This window comes from Apostichopus japonicus, chromosome 17 (genome assembly GCF_037975245.1).
Source record: "Apostichopus japonicus isolate 1M-3 chromosome 17, ASM3797524v1, whole genome shotgun sequence".
Lineage (NCBI taxonomy): Eukaryota > Metazoa > Echinodermata > Holothuroidea > Aspidochirotida > Stichopodidae > Apostichopus > Apostichopus japonicus.
In genome coordinates, this window is record NC_092577.1 from 21,256,981 (window position 1) to 21,275,660 (window position 18,680).

Consider the following 18,680-nt stretch of genomic DNA (forward strand, 5'->3'; position numbering starts at 1 on the left):
TTTTGTGGTCCATATTTGGGTATAAAATGAAACCTTCATAAACTAATAGATCAAACTGTTTGAAAGTGAAGAAAATAATGTTTACATGTTTTTGTCATCTATATGTTGAAAAAATGTGTTGCCATGGCAACCGTTAAAGCAGCATAGATATTTAACACTGCAACCTGTAAACCTGTGATGGGCACTTATTTGCAATGTCCCAAAAGTCCAAAACGATTTGCATTGCCCCCCCCCCTCCCTTAATGTGATGATCCGCAACAAAAAATACCAGGGTTTGGAATATATGAAAGAATAAAATCCACCAACAAATTACAAATTCCTGATCAGGAAAAGATAGTACTAGGGTATGTTTTTTTTTTGGCATCATCATGTGACAACAATGTCATTGCCATGTATTATGGTTCAATATTTTTCACTATGATTGCCTCAATTTTGTAAATGATGTCCAAGTATTGTGTATTGACATGTTGACCGACTTCTACTAGTTTAATTTTTTACATGAACATTGGCATTGTAGGCTATTCTGAAGTTGTAACATCAGTTCAAATTGGTATGTTGTAGGGCTATGTGCATGACATATCATGATATAATGTGTGTAATCACTACTGTACATTGAGTGTACATACTGTGTACCGAGTCTTTTTTATGATGGAAATAAACTTTAAGTTCTTTCATAATCTGTGCAGACTTGGTCTTAGTTTTCGTTTGATATGTTCCGATGTCAGCGGACGGAATGGACGTTTCGGAAGACAACCGGCGTCGGTTGAAATGCACCATTTGCATTCGACTGGAACTCGTTTGTGCAATGCATTGTTTCATATATCCTCCTCACAATGTTTGATATTGTTCCCATGACTCACTTTTTCAAACTGTGAATGAGGAAGTGATGAGATCAAACCCCCCTCATGTTATGAAGGTGCTGAAAGAAATTGAGAGCTTGGTGCCCAGATCATACCGTACTGCAAGAGAAGTTGTAATGACCAAAAGGCCCATGTTGCTACTTGCTTTAAAATTCAATTATGCAGTTATTTTTTCCTGTCAAAAGTAACCCGATACCTACAGATTTCAGGGCTTCCATATACTCTTCTACTAAAAAGCCTGAAAGAGTGCGAGTGCCTTTTACTAGATATTTGTACTTCTGCAGTTACATAATTTGAATGAATGAAAGGGATGAGCTGTAACACATGTACAAGATAAAAAATGTGCTATGAATATCACAGATAAATAATCACTGACACAAAAGAAGCTATTCAGAGGTTCTTTCCAGTTGCTACATTAAACTTGCTACCAATGTAGAGTTAGAAATCTCATCATGCATTATAATTAAAACTGTATTGTATTAACTTTGGAGCATTTCATTTTTAATGTACTTGATAATTTTAGAGAACAAGAAAAAAAGTGCCAACCTTGTGGAAAAGAAGTCGCTCTAGCCTGGCTTGGGAAAGAGACTGATCCACCATGGCTACAGATTAAGAAAGTCAGTGAGGAAAAAAGGTAATCCCTTCACTTTCCATTGATCATTGAAGTAAACTTATTTCTTAGCTCATCATAGCTACTGTATTGTTCATAATAGCCCCCCCCCCCCCACCCTGATACGATTTCAGAGGGAAAGAAACATGATGTAAAACCTTCATACTTGCAGAAGTTACCTTGAAAACACCATTTCCTGGCCAGGCAAACTTCAATTGAGCTCTTTCTTTGTATGTGCAGTTGGTTACCCTTAGTGAGTAGACTGATCCCTGTTTTGGTTTTGCTGTCGGTCTCTGAGGTCAACAGAGATCAAACAATGAAAACATTGTAAACACTAATAACTTGCTGAAGCAAACTTAAATACAGTGGCGCTCATACTTAGTATGTGTGTTCACTATTGCTTGTGGTAGAAGTCAAAGGTCGGTCATCTGAAGCCAGAAAGTGAAATTTTCATTTTAAACACTACATACCTTGGTTATTAAGGAAATCGTCAATTCAGCTCATAGTTGGTGTGTGTGCTCACCATATCGTTAGTATTAGAACATGATCCCTATTGTTGCGGTGAAGGTCGAAGGTCATACAGGATCAAGAGAGGTGAAACACTGGAAACTGTCAAAAAGCATCAAAGCCACCTTACATAGACAAAAATGTGTACCACATCTAGATGCCCCCCACAGGACAGCCTACCCTACATGGTTCACCCACGTACCGTTACGGATGCCAAATATAGCACCGTATTGCATCTAAGCCACATTGCATAAACAAAACAACCCTTAGGCTCATCCCTCCTCCACAGAACACTGGATTCTCCCCAGGTACCAACTAGTAGCGGCTCTAAATTACTCCCTTAATTTTGGTATTGTCCCTTCCCCCCTCACTCTATAACTTAAATATAATTAGTCGAGTTATATATGTAAAAAAAAAATATTGATATCACCATTTTCCATGTAAATATTGAAATAAGTAATGTTTTCCAAAAAAATGTGTGTGTGAGGGGAGGTGGGGGAAAACCCCTTATAGTCAACTCCCCCAACATTATAAATTGTCTTTCAATATTACTAAACATTTACTCTGTACTGCTGTAATTTGCACAAACCATATTGTAAAAATTTTAAATATTTTGCTGACAGGACTGGGCTTATTTGCTGGCAAGGATTTCATAGCTGGTGAATTAATTGTTGAGTATGCGGGGGAACTAATAACAGAAGCGGAGGGTAACAAAAAAGAGGATGAAACATATATCTTTTATTTCAAACATGGTCAGAAAAAATGATGGGGAGTTTTAATGCATGTTTTGTTATATGGGTTCACTACATCATATAGGCCTACTAGCTACTGCTCTCATGGATTTTGACACAATTTAACTCATTGGATGATGGGTCATTGAAATTGGATGATCATTGACAATTGGATGAAAGGTCATTGATGTTGGGCAGGAAAGTCTTGTCAATGTCGGGAGACAATAACATTCCAAAAACTCAGGGTTGTGATCAGAAGTTGGTCACAAAGAGTCCGATAGCTGCAAGCCCATGTTGCTAACAAAGCTCAAATTCATGGGTACATTTTGTGTAAATTTCGTCACTACAAAGGTAATGATCCAATTCATCCAAATGTGATTTGAGATCCCTGCAGGAGTCACTCGTTATGTCATTTTTTGTAATTCATTCCAACTCATGAAATTGATTGTGACTGAGGTTGTATTCTGTTGGCTTTGTTAGCTCATATCATGCTGGTATGTAAGTGCTGGTGGCGACCTCCACCATCTATCCATCCATCTATCTATTCGTCTGTTGACACTTGTTGAACTGCTTCCTTTCGTACAGCTGTCGATGGATTTTCATGAAACATGAATACAATCATTATTTCGTGGGGGGACATTTCGGATGTTCAGAATTTTCAGGTCAAAGGTCATCTAGGGGTTAATTTGTGAGGATCTGCAAAGTGCTTCTTCTCCTACAGATAGCAATGGATATTAATAAAAGTTAGTCATAATCATCTTTAACTACTGGTACGTATGACTGCAAACATATTTTTACAGCCAGACCATAGTCATTAGAAAATGGATATACAGCTTCAGCATAACTGTTACGTTCAATATGACTTTCTTGTATGAAATACATCACATTACCCACATATTTGTTAACCTATTAAGTTGTGTTCAAATGTTATGTTGTGTTTCCTTCATCATTCTTCCAATTTTCATTTCAAAGTGTCTTGCAACAAATGTTTATGTCATTAAAGGCATTAAGAAATGCATTTCATTGTATTTGTGGTCTCATTCTATTGGTCTCATTCATTTGTCTATTATTGATCATTAAAGGTATACTTAATGCATGATTTTAGTTACCCCAATGCCACCCACCCCCCCCCCCCCCACCCCTACATTCATTCATATGAGTATCTACATGCTACTCCAAGAAGAATCAGTAGATTCGCACTTCTGATACCATGCTTCCAAAGAAAAACTAACAAAAGTAACTTGGTGTTTATGTTACTCATGATAAGTACATGATACTTATTGTTTTTAGGAGAGATGAGAGGTGACACTCTTAAAATCTGCCGAAAAAACTTGCTTGAACACGCTAAGTCTATGGTGTCAATTCAGTGCCGCCTTGGTGTGTGTGTGTATTCCTTGTGATGTGTACAGGAGTCCTATTGATTTTGTGGAGGTCTAAGCACATTTGTGGCAAAACTTTTGTAGAAATATTAATTAATGATATGCCATGTTTTGCAACAAACAGCTGTGTGATGAACACAATATAAGTGATGACACACACCATCTTGGAAATGAACATAATAATTGATGACATGCCACGTTTGCAACAAACCTGTGGTGATAATGATAAAAAGATAATGATATGCCATGTTTAGCAAGATAAACCCGGTGACCTGTGAGCGACCAGAGAATATCGTTGGACATGTAACCAAGAGGGCGCAGGTTTGATTCCGAAGTGATGATATCCAGTGTCCCTATAACTGGCATAGAAAGGCCTAAGGGTGGCTCTATATAACCATAGCTGTTAAAAATGGCCACAAAATATCATACTAATCACAGTGTGGTTGTCACAATATAAGTGATGACATGCACACACTATTTTGGAAATAAACATAATTAATGACATCAACATACAGCTGTGTGGTGGTTACATATTAGTGATGACACACACCACCCTGAAAATGCACATAATAATTGGTGACACATGTTAATGCTTGTCCGAATATAAAGTGATGACACACACCACATTGAAAACAAACAATAATTGGTGACACATCTAGTGATTACACACACCACATTGAAAAGAAACATAATAACTGGTGACACACATCCATGTTTGTCAAGATGTAAAGTGATGACACACTAAAACGAATATAATAATTTGTGACACATCTTGATGACTGTCAGACTATAAAGTGATGACACACACCACCTTGAAAAAAAAATATGATAATTGGTGACACATCTTGATTATTGTCCAAATATAAAGTGATGACACACACACCACCTTGAAAAGAAACATAACAATTGGTGACACACATCCATATGATTGTCAAGATATATTAGTGATGACAGTAGTGTGTCATCTGTCCAAATGTGTACCACATGCCATCCAATTTGTATCAGATTTATAGGTTCCCTCAGTTATTTTAAAATATTGAGACCATTGATTATTTACACTGATGGATAGCCATGGCAAATTTGAACTCCAAATGAGGTTTCCTTACTATGTCACCATTTGCAAAGTATCTCGTACAGGTCATCAGTTGTAAGGGGAAGACGTGTATGTGTGTATGGGTGCGTGCGTGAACGGCGCCTATCGGGGATAATCGTTAGGATACACACCCGTCAACCGGGGATACTCCGCGAAACGGGGATATCCCCGATTTTAGATTCATGAAACTACAGTCAAACGGGGTGTCAATTATGTAGCTCGGAGGTTGTTAGTGAGTTCTGAGCATGTTCCCCACTATCCAGGTTTTAAACGCAAATAGGTGTAAAAAGTGTGTATGGCTCGCATGGATTTTTTTCCATACACCGGTGTAAGCCTGTTTCACAACATCCGAATGGCGCGCCCCATTTCCCGCCTTCTCCGCAGAACCTTTGTATACCGAGTACGACGAAACACAAAAAGATATCGATCAACCAAATGCAAGTGAGTTTTCGTTCAAATCTAAAAGAAGGAGACGACTTTATTGTTAGAAATCAGCCGACTGGCATATAAAAATTAAAAAAAGTAGACAAAGTAGCAAACTTACAACTTAAATAAAGGTAAAGTCGTTGCAGCAATTAAGCATGGACGATAACGTTAAGTTATAGTACGGGCCTAGACCTAGCTTTAATTTTAACGGTGCGGTACATCATAGAGTGCCTTCTTAAGTTAGGCTACAATCAGACCTAGAAGGGTTTTTAGGTAGAAATTTAATAACTTTATTTACACAAGTCATGGTTATTGTTAATGTTAGGTGTAGGAATTGGTCAGTGTATCATTTTACATGTATCACTGGCATATCAACGGGTTGTTTTATTTACTGCCAGTGCTATGGAATTGTGGACAACCAACGTTACCATCACCTCCACACATTGACGATTGTGTTACTAGGCCTACTAGTACCACATGGCTTATGATAACCTATACACTAACTAGTACATGTTATGTAACGCATTGCGTTTGTGCAGGTGTACATGTAGCCTAACGTTTGGGTCCAATCCTGAGCCTATGCTTAATTAACACTTAAGATTTTTGTGGGACAATTAATGGAAATTATGGAGCATTAATTAGTCCTTGCTTGTATAGCCTTACACTCCACCTCTAGTCATAGCTCTTGTCCTGCTAATCCTGATTTTCCAAGAAGACACTATGCTGTAAATGTGCAAATACACATAATACAGCATTTTTTACCAATAAATGATGAATAGGGGCTAGCCCAATTGACATATGACTTTTGTAAAATGAAAAGGTGTTGTATTTTGACTTAAGAAGAAATGATGTATTCCATCATCCATGTTTGCACAAACTTGTTGAACAAGATGTTTACATCAGCGCAAAGAATTAATTTTGCTGGATTTTGTTAATTCATATGGTTATTAAGACAGAGCAATTTGCCCCTACTCGTCATTTAATGGTAGTCCTAGGAAGAGCAAAATCTCAATTTGCACAAAGTTTGTATGTTTCATGAAGGGCTCTGCACAAACAAAAAATTGTAATTCAATGGTTTTACATATTTCTGAAACTTCCTTGAGTGATGGGGGTTAACCTAGTATTGTAATTAATTTAAATACAGTCTCTTGCTCAACGTAATCTAAACTTATTCCTTTTGATAACAGACACAACAATGAGGCCAAAAAGAGATGATTGAACCATGAGTAAGTGGCCAAAAAATTCATCAATCTGAAGCAGATAGGCAGGGTTTTACTGTGAAAGAAATAACCCCAAAAGGTAAGTTGAAATTCTAAGAATGGCTACTGTTTTTTTAATTAAAATACATATTACTTGGTAATTGGATAGTAAAGTGGGGATACACACTGTTGTAAAACCAATATACTGGGGATATCTACAATAACGTCCAATATGACAGTTATTAACGTTAACAAATACTACTGTAGTGTCAATGTAGCTCTTTCACTTTACTTTTACCTGAAAAGTATCATCTCCATGAAGGACATCTCATGCTGCTTTGTATGAATTTGCAAGCAGTGTGCTACAGCAAATGGTGTGGTTTGGAAAGAAATGACAGTTGACATGAACACACTAAAGGCTGTGTATTGGCTGAAGTGATAGAATTAGTGTTAGCAAACTGTGTAGCGTAATTAGTGTGTCAGTTTTTAAATTCAAATAAAATGGCCAACTTGTGTCCCACTTATCAATCAATCCTTTGCCAAATTCTGCTCATAGTAGTCTTTGCCTCAATCTAGTAGTTGAAGAGTTACCTGTCTCCACCCCAATTCAATCTTTGGAGCATGGTAGTCCATCTAACTTCATTCACAAGTGGCTGTGATGCGATATTTTTCACACAGGTTGTGAGGTATGCAGGTCCTTGTTCAACCACTGAGGTATCCTCTCACCTTTCTCAATGCTAGCCATCAAAAGTCTTGATCCTTGATCGTGCTTTTAACGTGCAAAGAAACGGACACGGACCAAAGGTCAACAAAACCAAAAACAATCCCAGTCTGTTTAACAACCACCAAAAACCCACAAACAGAAATCTCTCACTAACCCACAAATGTATAAAATATAGCGTTTAACGTGACGTGAAAAGGACACGGACCCAAAGGCTAACAGAACCAAAACAATAAAGCTCCACAAACCAGCCCCAAAAAGCCAACACCAAACCACAAACAGAAAACCCCCAACCCATATCATACTTGATGATGATTTTCTTTTCTTATGAACAGGAGGTGTACCAGAAGGAGACTATGAGCAAATGGTTTCTGATCAAGATGACTGTATTGATCATCCTGTTGATGGCAGTGATATCAAGAAAGGATTCTCTGTGAATAATGATCAACAAACAGGTATAGAAATTCACTTGGTTCAATATCTATTGAGCTCTAGTTTAAAGTTATAAAAAAAGAGTAAGCTTAAATTGCCCAAAAGATTGAATGCTTCTTCTTGCTTTGTGGTCCGGATTATGTCAGTTCAGTCACTTCATAACTTTCTAGATTACCAGTTGGCATAAGATCTACAAAGTGGAGCTTTGAAGAGCAAATTGGAACAGTATGCCTATGGTAGTTGGGAGGATAACCAACCTTCATTGCTTTGATTTACATCAGTACTCCTTAGTAGTAATGCTGTTTAAAGCACAATACTTAACAAGCTGTAATGATTGATTGAAAATGTGAAAGTGCTCATATTGCTTTTAAATATTGTCCTCTCATTGTAATTGTTGACATGAAAATTATGTGTGTGTGCACTATAGTTTTTATCTCAGTACATAACATGAAAGGAGATATTGTCACAGTACCTGACCACTAGAAGTGCAGCTTTAAAAAAATTGCTGTGTCTTGATCTATACCATCTCTTTCAGTTGTTTTTAGAGCCAATTCCCAAAGTCAACAGAAGAAAACAATGGACTACCCATGAGCGAGCAGCAGTCCATCAGCACTTATCAAATAACAATCTATCAGCAAGTTATCAATAGCGAACTGCATGAGTCCGGAACCCTACCTTCCTAACAGACGATGGACTAATATTAAAGATTAAATCAGAAACAAAATATATTCTAATGCAAGAAAGGGACAGACAAGCTTTGTACAAATGTAAGGAGTTCATTTGCAGATCTATACATTTCAGACTGCAACCTGTAAGAAGTTATTATCAGGGTCCAGGGTATTGGACTGCATTTAAGAAGTGAGTTTTGGACACTAGGTCACTGAAATACGCTTAAAAGGGGTATTCATCATTTTGAAGTCATTGTTACTGAAGAATTAATTACCTTTAAAACTTTACGCACTGACCACTCCCATGTATGGTTAGTCACTGAATTTCACTGGTAGTTGAATAAACCTGAGGCTCCTTTGTTTGTCACTTATGTCACACTTTCAAGTGTTTTTGTTTTGGTTATACATAACTTCATGCATTCGTCTTTTGGGTTTACTGAAAGTTGATGTTTTGTTATATGCTCATTTTGTGCTTTAAGTAAAATAAAGTGGGTCAAACTCAGAAAATAATCTTGTCCTTGTGCATGTCTTGACTCAATGTGGAAGCAATAATATGTGAGGTAATGTTTAGATGATGTCTTGCAAAGCCAAAGTATTATGCTATATTGTTGAATTTGTTAATGAAAATTCAATTATCTTACATTTATCTCTTGAGTAATTTACAGATGATATAATAAAAGACTCCCATGCTTTGCCACATGCACTGGTAAACAGATACTTGAGTTTTGTGGAATTGTACATTCTCATCCAATGAAAGGAAAATAATCAGCCATTTTTACTAATCATGTAGGTCAGTTGACAGCATCTTACAGGATGGCAGTATGAGCACCCATGTAAAACAAAAAAGTCAACGTGGGATATGTCATATTGTTCCTCACAATTACATTGGGGATATATATGTTTAACCCCAGTCCCATGTCAAACACCAAAAATTGTGTCATCCCCACTTTGCACGTACAGGTTGAAACTAAGAAAACAATGCTTCCCTTCTCAATATGATGACATGCAATACCAGCCTGTATTTGTCATAAAATGCGAAAAACATCATTGAAAAGTTGCTCAGAACAGAAGTCCCCAATTTGGATTAATACAACTTGCTTCCCCAATAGGCGCCGTAAACGCGTATGGGTCAACGTGTGTGTGTGTGTGTGTGTATGTATGTATGTATATATGCATGCATGCATGTATGCATGTTCCTTTGCTACTCGGTAGAAATACCACAAATTTCTGATCACTGAAGTACATTTCATCCAGACACACACTCTCATTACAAATGAAAGGCGTGTGGTAAAATAAGTTTTCCGGCATTTTTTATTATTCAGTTGGTTATAGTGTCTGTTGACTATTCATTTTTAGAGACTCATTGTCAGTAGTGAGCAATTGCAGACAACCATCTCATAGTCATTCCGTATAACCACTTTGTACCTAGCCATTTTTTTGAAACACTATACATCGCTCTTTATGTGTTTGTCGATGTTCTGGAATTGATGATTGAATAAATTATGAAACGATGAAGAAAGTTTTTCCAATATATTTGTGGGCTGTAATAAATATCAGGGAGTACGCTCTAATAATATCGTAACACTTCTTTCCTCTGACTAACAAAAATCAGCCTTGTATCTTCAATGCCCTTTTCCGATTGCCTACAGGGAAGGCGGAACCGGAAAGGGGGGAGGGACTTTGAGGGGCTGAACCACCTAGTTAACGAAAATCGTGAGGGGGCTCAAGGTTTGTTTGCCCCAGAGCCGTATATGCCCCTCCCTTAATGTTTGCAATGTTTTCCAAAAAGGTGCAAGGATCTATAATTAGTTCTTAATTACTGACGTCAGTTCAATTCTGTATTACCTTAGCTGCTACATGGGGCCATACAACTTTCATGTATCTCTCTTTATCTCCAAACTTTACAAGGTCTGAGAATATCATTTCGATAGGCGATCTAGCACACCGCATTTTCAGCCCAACTGTTTGACACTCTACGCGCCAGCTGTTGCTTTCGCTAAGATAGTGTCCCATCTTAGTCCCCCCCCCCCCCGCCAAAAATAATATGCAGCCACGCTGGGTCCATCGTGAGGAATTTTGTCCCCAATTTCCCCTCCCCCACCAACTTGGTGACTTTTCGAACCCTGGCCACCCCCCGATTGTATGTGAATTTAATGTTTCAGGCTGCCAAACATGTTCATTTAGACAGGTAGTTGCAAATCCCAGATTGATAAAACTTACACATATAGAAGTCTGGAATGTATTACAACTCTTCATATCCTCATACTGCAACTAGTGGATAAACATATGAAATTCTGTTCTGAAAAGTAATGCAAAGCAAATAACAAGAAGGGACCAGGAACGATGGCCCAATCATTTTCAAGCTATGCTTTAAAGTGCCCCATTCCTACCCATCTAGACGATAAATACAGTGTTATTAGAGTTGCTACACTGTAAATTTTAATTAGTCATATACACATGCCAAAATGGTCAAATGACTAATTTTGCATTAGTCAGAATTTTTGACTAATTTCATCAGTCATATGACTAATTAAAATGGCTAAAGACCAATGAAAGTTAGTCATTGTCCAAAATAGTGACGAAGCATAATTAGTGAATTGGGAATCACGAAATTTGATTTCAAAGCTTTATTTCTTATTTTTGGTCTTCAAGGTTTTTGGTTATTTACTTACAAACAACTTCTGCGCCACAATATGGATGAATATTAAAAAATTGTTTATAAAATCACCAATAATTAAAATCCCAAGGAATAATGGATATGCTATATAACAATTTTCGGTTAAGTGTAAACTCTAACACGTCATAAGAAAAATTTCCACAAATTTTTTGGGGAAATTGATAATTACTTATAGCAAAAACTTAATTAGGTTAAGGCGATATTCCAGCACCGGTACTAAAACGTCTTCGTCATTTGACTAATTTAGAATTCACAAATGACGTCAGATATACGTAGTCGCGCGTGCGCACTCTGCAGGCGCCAGGCCTCTAGCTCTCGATGATTCCGACGCCATATTAGATACTGCAGTAAGAAATTCTGGAGCCGAGAAAATGTCTGCAATCGCAAGGTGGGTGTATCTTATAACTTTACTAAATTGTGATTTAATTGCAAGTTATTCTTTATTTCGTATTTTTAGAATAGATAGTTAAATTGATGACATGTAAATTACCAGTTTTAGTTCTGCTTAGCAACAACGAACGTTCGTCGTTCTAGCCTAACGTTATGCCATATGCATGATATGTGCAGGATACCTCATACTCATAGGCCTAACGTGATTCAATAGGCTATGATGTGCACACAAATTTATCTTTGTTTATTTTTGTAAAGTTCATTCTCAGAACCATTAAATGTTAACCTGAGTAGGGCTTAGCTTATTTACTGTTCAAATCGATGAAATTGTCAGACTGAAAGTAACGGTGGACAGCGTTATAACTACGGTGGTCGGCACTGGGCGGCGGGCCCGACCAGCACGGAGGATTTTCGCCCACCACTCCGGATGAAAAACACTGCTTCCGACCGGCACTAATTTCACATAAAAAACTGCTTAAAACCTAACTATTTGTGAATAAAAGTGTTACTTGCATTAATACTTGCTATAATCCTACTTATGGAGAACAGGACCTAAACTCCCTAGCTAGGTGGAAAAATATCGGTTTGCTGTACGGCAATTTTCGCACTTCAGCGGATCTGTACTTTTTTTTAGCCAGCTAGATGGTAAACATCCCTTTTCATATCATGTATCACTGGATTGGGGGTTTACAGCATTTGGTCGTTTTCTCGAAAGGGTGTATTACAATAACGTTTCTGGAAAAGTTTCTCCAGTACACGTGTCTTGATCATACCGTGGCTGAGCTATACAGCAGCTTGAAGGTCCTCTGCTTCATACACTGCAATACGATGTGGTGAATTGAAGTGAAACTGTTTCGCAAATAAGCTTGCATAAAATTTTCACCGAATAGTCACTTATATCTCTAACCCTATGGCAGCCTAACAACACACTAAGTCAATGGGGGAAATCAAGCCTAACCATATGTTTATTCGCTGAACCTGTGACGCAGTAGGCTGGCACTAAAATTATCCATGGTTTAGAGGGCTGTACTACTATTATGCAGATATCAACGTTACGGTCAATGGTCTTTGTAGTTAGCATATATGTGTGGCGTAGCTTAATTTGTTTTGTTTGACTTTTGGTATGTCAACATGGGTTTTCTGTAGTTCTTGGGGCATATTTTTAATGCAAATGGCTTATTCCCATTTTCAATTGTAGTTGCGTACCACTCGTTGAACAAGGCTAACAATGTACCAGGTGCAGGTAAAGGCTATACTTATGTGCTGTTTTTATCAGACTTTCGAGTAGCCCATTGTCACAATCATTCATAAGTGACTAAGAAATTTTATTTATGAGGTTTGATAACGAGGAAGATTTGCAAGAATTATATATATTATTGACTCTCGGACATTTGGTAGTGGCGGATTTGAGTGTATAAGGCAATTGTATTAATGTTTTGAGGGAGATAAAATTGGACTATATTTCATTAAAAAATGCCAGATTTCTACAGTTTCGAGTGAAATTCAATTAACCAATGCGAATTGTATCCATCGATATTTGGATTAGTCTCATTCTGTTGGGTGTATGTAAGAAACAAAAAGTGAATTCATCAATCCCATTAACACATTTGAAAATCAAGGGCACTACGGTCAATGGCAGGTTGTTCCTACTAGGCAGAAACCGTACTGAGCCCTATATTTGTTATCCAAAATTTAAATTCTTTTTAAGTAGTATACTTTTTTGGGTCAACTATGCTCTTTATACTTTTTTTTGGCAATTGCACTTTTTATGCCAATTAAGATCTCTAGTGATGTCAAGAGTGAAGAATTCCTAAACACTTCCTGATAAATTTGAATTTGAATTTACCACTCAGCCTGTGACACCCCAGAAATATTGAAATTTTAGCTGCTCCTGCACTAACACCCACTAGAAGTAACCTTTATATTCAACTTGATTTTTTCCCTCACAACCAATAATGTAAATATCAGTGAATGGTGTGCAAGTAGGTTTATTTCTCAAACCCTGAAATTGATATTTCTGTATATTTATTTCCAACAGGTATGCAAACAAGAGGGGATCCATGATTTGTTTATAGCTCCATGGTTGTAGGAAGGTCTTATGAAGTATGGCAAATCTGTACTACTTAAGGTGTGCCAGTCGATGAAGAGAAGGATGAGGTCTTTTCCTGGGCAGTTGATGAGATGCAAGGGCAACGAGATGAGCAGAGTAAGAAGGGTACATTCCATTATATGGTTATTTATTAATATTCAGTGAGGAAGTGTTGAATGACTTATCTCTTTGATTTAATAGAGCCCAAGTCGGGAATGGTTTAAAGATTCAGGTAACATGGAATTAGAGGAGGGACTTAACCTTAGATGTAATGTTGCACAGTAAAGCAGTATTTGAAAAAAATATTGGTAATTACCAGTTCAAGCAAGGTACGATACCACAAAAATGAATGGACCGAAGTACCATCAGTGGCTATACTTATGAAATAGTGTAACTGGTGATAGCATGTATTACACATACCCTATATCACATAGTTCTGAAGACAAAGTAAAGCAGGCTTGGGGTAATCGTAATCAGTAATCGATTACAATCGATTACTTTTTTTGAAGTAATCGTAATCGATTACTTTTGTGAAAATTACAAAGTAATCATAATCGTAATCGATTACAAAGGCAAAGTAATCGTAATCGTATTACATTTATGATTACAGTGAAATTTGAATGAGAAGGGCAAAATTAGTAGCAATGATTAAAACTAATTCTTACTATTGGCTTTTAGTGTGACCAAAGAAGTGTTCCTGCTTCTAGAATTCTCTAGCACAATAAACTTATACTAAGAAGTACTGGGGATTTGATCGCCATATTCAAGGATTTATTATCACCTGAATTATTCTGTTCAATGCTGCCTCTCAGCCCTATTTCATTGCCCTATTTCCCGGCAGAGAGTTATATTAAACAGATATGCAGAGGATTGTGCAAGTAACCACAATGTAATCATGATTGTAATCACGATTGCATTACAATGTAATCGTAATCGATTACTTCAACTTTCGGCTGTAATCGTAATCGTAATCATACATTCTCAAGTAATCGTAATCGATTACATTCAGATGTAATCGCCCCAAGCCTGAAGTAACTAGTACTTGTTTTCAACAGTACCATGCAATTTCACTCAGATGGGTTCATCATCACAAAAGCAAGCATCAAATAGAGGATCCTAAATAATTGAAGCAGACATTTTGCCTGTCATGTTTATGACACACATGTTTATGATTGCTTGTGTGGTGCTTCCCGGGTCAGTACTTAAAAGGAATCCTGATCAATGAAGGGAGACTATTTTGCTGTCATTTTGTACAGGTTATATCAGCAGAGCTCTGACAAGGTTTATAATAGTTACATTGTTATGAATTGCAATAAAGTCCTGGTGAGAAGGAGCCATGTTATGAATTCGTATGAAGTCCACGAAGGGGCTATCCTGAGGTTTGTCCGATTTAACAAGAACACAAGGTGCTGCAGAACAATAAAGACGAAGCGTTATTCAGAAACATAAATTTCAATGTATAAGAGAAGTAACCGACTTTATGTGGGTATCATTGTCATTGTACACATCTAATTATAATTCCTTTTTATTTTGTCAACAGATGCCACTGCTGTTGCTGCTGTGCTTGGTATTCCATTGCTGTTGAAGGAGAAAATAAAAAGCTTCCTGATATTTGCTGATGAAAGTGTAAGGACATATTTAACTCTTCAAGTCCCATGGGATCTTGTCATAATTGATTTGCAAGTGTACTTTTCAAAAAATTAAAAGTAGACTTTACCATTTCGCTACGTTACAGGACTGTTGGTGTCATTCGAAAAGCTAATCTTTTTTATTGGGGGGGGGGGGATATTGAATACTGCCCTCCACCACACAAGGGCAGTCCGGATAAAGGGGAAAAAGTTCCCCTTTACAGTGTTGGATATATATATATATTTCACTTGGGAACAATGGCAGTTTTTTGACAAAATATGAATGAAAATTAGACAAAATTGGCATAAAATTCAACAAAGTTTGTTTGAAATTCTGATGTAACCTCAAAAGCCAAAATAGGGTCAAGTACCAAAAATCGAAATTTTGAAAAACAAGTTTCTAGGATCAAGGGCATGTAGTGTGGGGGAAACTTCTGCCAGCCATGTTAAGTCCGCCATTCAGTAGGGTGGGGTGCTGGGGAACTGTATGAGGTTTTTGTTGTATTCGCCATTGTGTGCCCTTTTTCAACACAAAGTGCCCCTTTTGTGGGGATTTGTCCCCTGCCCTATTCCCATGTAGGCGTCCCTGTTTGTACATTCTTTTACCAAAAGAATATATGTGGATGCCTTTATGATCTGTAGATAGCTCCTAATGTTTTTATTAGTGATATATATGGTCAATTCTATTTAAACTTAGCATGGTGGTGTTGGTATAAACATTTGCCATTTTAATTTGTTCAGATTAATTTTCATGAGTGGACAGGGACAGCAATGAATTTCCTACAAAACGCTTGTAAATCTATGAGAAGTACTGTGATGGGTGTTAAACCAAAATTAATAGCCAGTTTGAATTTCATCTTGAAAGCAAATGTTTTTTCATGGTATTTGGAAACAACAGTTGGCACTAACTGAAGGTGAAGAGTTGGTCTCTGAAAACGTAGGCCATGTGACCATACCTTTGACGCATAAGGAACAGCTGTGCCAAAAATATGACCTGTAAAACTGTTCATAATCTAAGCACATTAGTATTATAAATTTCTTATCAATATATGTGTGGAGTGTATGGTTTTGGCAGATTGTTTTGTGATTTTATTGTTACTTTTGAATTGTCCAGGGTTAGTGTTAGAACTAATTTTTAACAGAGAAAACAAATTTTCCAAACTTATATGCAGCTTGATTGGTTTACTTGTCGTGAAACTGCATGCAGCTAGACAACAGCCATTTTGCTTAATATCACACTTGAATGGGAATTTAAAAAAGTGGTGTAGAAAGCCAAATTATTTCAGGTTCAAGTAGGGTGACTAAAAGCCACATTGATACCAATAATCACCTGTACCAAACCATGTAAAATATTATGGTGTATTTTCTTGCTTATAGAATGAAGACCCCCAAGCCTCTACATCAGGGGAAATGGTGCCACTTATGGAGAATCAACCTGCTTTGCAATATTTGTTGATGGGAAGAAGTGGGATCTTGCAGTCTGCTGATTTCGGATTTGTCTTCATACATTGCATCGTTTTACGTTTTCGACTTAGCTTACCCCACTATTTGAAAGAAGACCATGGTATTCATTCAGAAAATCATCTTAAGCATTAATGACAATTTTAAGTTAGACCTTTCCATTCCAGGGTTAATCAAAACCTGTAGGTGCAAAAACAAGAATAGACCTCTGACCGTTGTCGTTTGTCTGCTGTTAAAACGAAATTATACTTTTAAACTACTTGATACTTAAAGTGTAATTCATAATAAGATTGAAATATTAAGCCCTCTACATCAAGGGAAATGGTCCCACTTGTGCAGAATAAACCCCCTTTACAATATTTCATGGGGAAGAAGTTGGCTCTAGCAGTTGGTTGATTTCAGCTCTGTGAGCATACATAGCATCATACTATGTTTTCAACTTGGCTTATCCCACTGTTTGTAAGACCAGAATGAAAACATTTCATGGTTCCTTGCTGCTGTTCATTAGTTCCATTCATAGGGAAATTTCTAACAAAGCCCTAATACAACAACAGTAATTTATGCTCACAAACTTTTGTTGCCAAAGTAATGCTAAGCCCTGATATCAATTGCAACACACATCAGTGTGTGAAGACACTCTACCATTATCATCATACCAAGTTTGACGAAATTCCAACAATAGTAGCCAAGTAATTGCAATTTGGAGTATTTCACGTTTGACCCCATGACCTCATTAATATTCATGAAATGAGCACCAACATCAACAGGGATAATCTACTTACTATGGGCCACCCACTCACCAAGTACGGTAATGATTGGTCATTCCCTTGTTGAGTTATTGTGCATACAAACTTTTCATAACGAAATAATGCTAGCCCCCCCCCCCCTTATAAACATGCATGATATCAATTGCAACACACATCAGTGTGTGGAGACTATCTACCAATATCATCATAACAACTTTGACGAAATTCCAATAAATAGTAGCTAAGTTATTGCAACTTGGGAGTTTTTCACGTTTGACCTGTGACCTCATTTATATTATTTAACTTTGAACTTGTATAACTTCGCACACGAAGGTCACATTGGGGTCAACCTATTGACATTTTTGATCAGAAGGCACCTTTGACATCTGAAAATAGCATCGAAACTGTAAAAATCCCCAAAACATGAAAAGGTCACCAGAGGTCAAATTGAGGTCAAGGGTCACCCAGATGTGGGTCGACAATTGGATTACATTGAAGCAACTCCCAACCCAAACGGACACTTCGTTCTCAAGTTATCGCAAAAATACTAGGTTTTTTATCATTAATTGACCTTTGGTGACCTCGGATCACATGACCGTTAAGTTTGAAAATATTCCCCTATACCATTTGCAACTTGTCCCAAAATATCAACCGTGTCACACCTTGGAACTGGGAATTATTGCACTAAATGTCTGAAAATTTACTTTCACCTCATAAAACTTCACACACAAAGGTCACCTGGGGTAAACCTATTGACATTTTTAATTGTTGAGACGTGAATATAGCATCAAAACTGTAAGAATTCAAACATTTTTTTCTTTGCCCATTTTCTCACCGAAAATACTAGTTTTTTAACATTAATTGACCTTTGATGACCTCGAATCACATGACCGTTAAGTTTGAAAATATTCCTCTATACCATTTGCAACTTGTCCCAAAATATCAACCTTGTTACACCTTGGCCCTGGGAGTTATTGCATTAAATGTCTGAAAATTAACTTTGACCTTGTATAACTTTACACACAAAGGTCACCCGGGTGTCAACCCATTGACATTTTTGATC

At 37.2% G+C, this 18,680-nt stretch overlaps 2 long non-coding RNA genes across 3 annotated transcripts; both read left to right on the plus strand.

Moving 5' to 3' along the window:
- The first annotated feature begins 3,877 nt into the window (after window positions 1-3,877).
- On the plus strand, window positions 3,878-10,370 carry LOC139984848 (uncharacterized). Its single transcript, XR_011799207.1, has 3 exons — window positions 3,878-6,905; window positions 7,862-7,981; window positions 8,494-10,370. It is a non-coding gene; the product is annotated as an uncharacterized lncRNA (long non-coding RNA).
- A 958-nt stretch (window positions 10,371-11,328) lies between these two features.
- Window positions 11,329-17,314, plus strand: LOC139954842 (uncharacterized). 2 transcript variants are annotated; one of them, XR_011788208.1, is made up of 4 exons: window positions 11,329-11,691; window positions 13,732-13,908; window positions 15,323-15,408; window positions 16,788-17,314. It is a non-coding gene; the product is annotated as an uncharacterized lncRNA (long non-coding RNA). The 2 variants fall into 2 exon arrangements; XR_011788209.1 differs by having other exon boundaries at window positions 11,333-11,691; window positions 13,732-13,899; window positions 16,788-17,310.
- The last annotated feature ends 1,366 nt before the right edge of the window (window positions 17,315-18,680 follow it).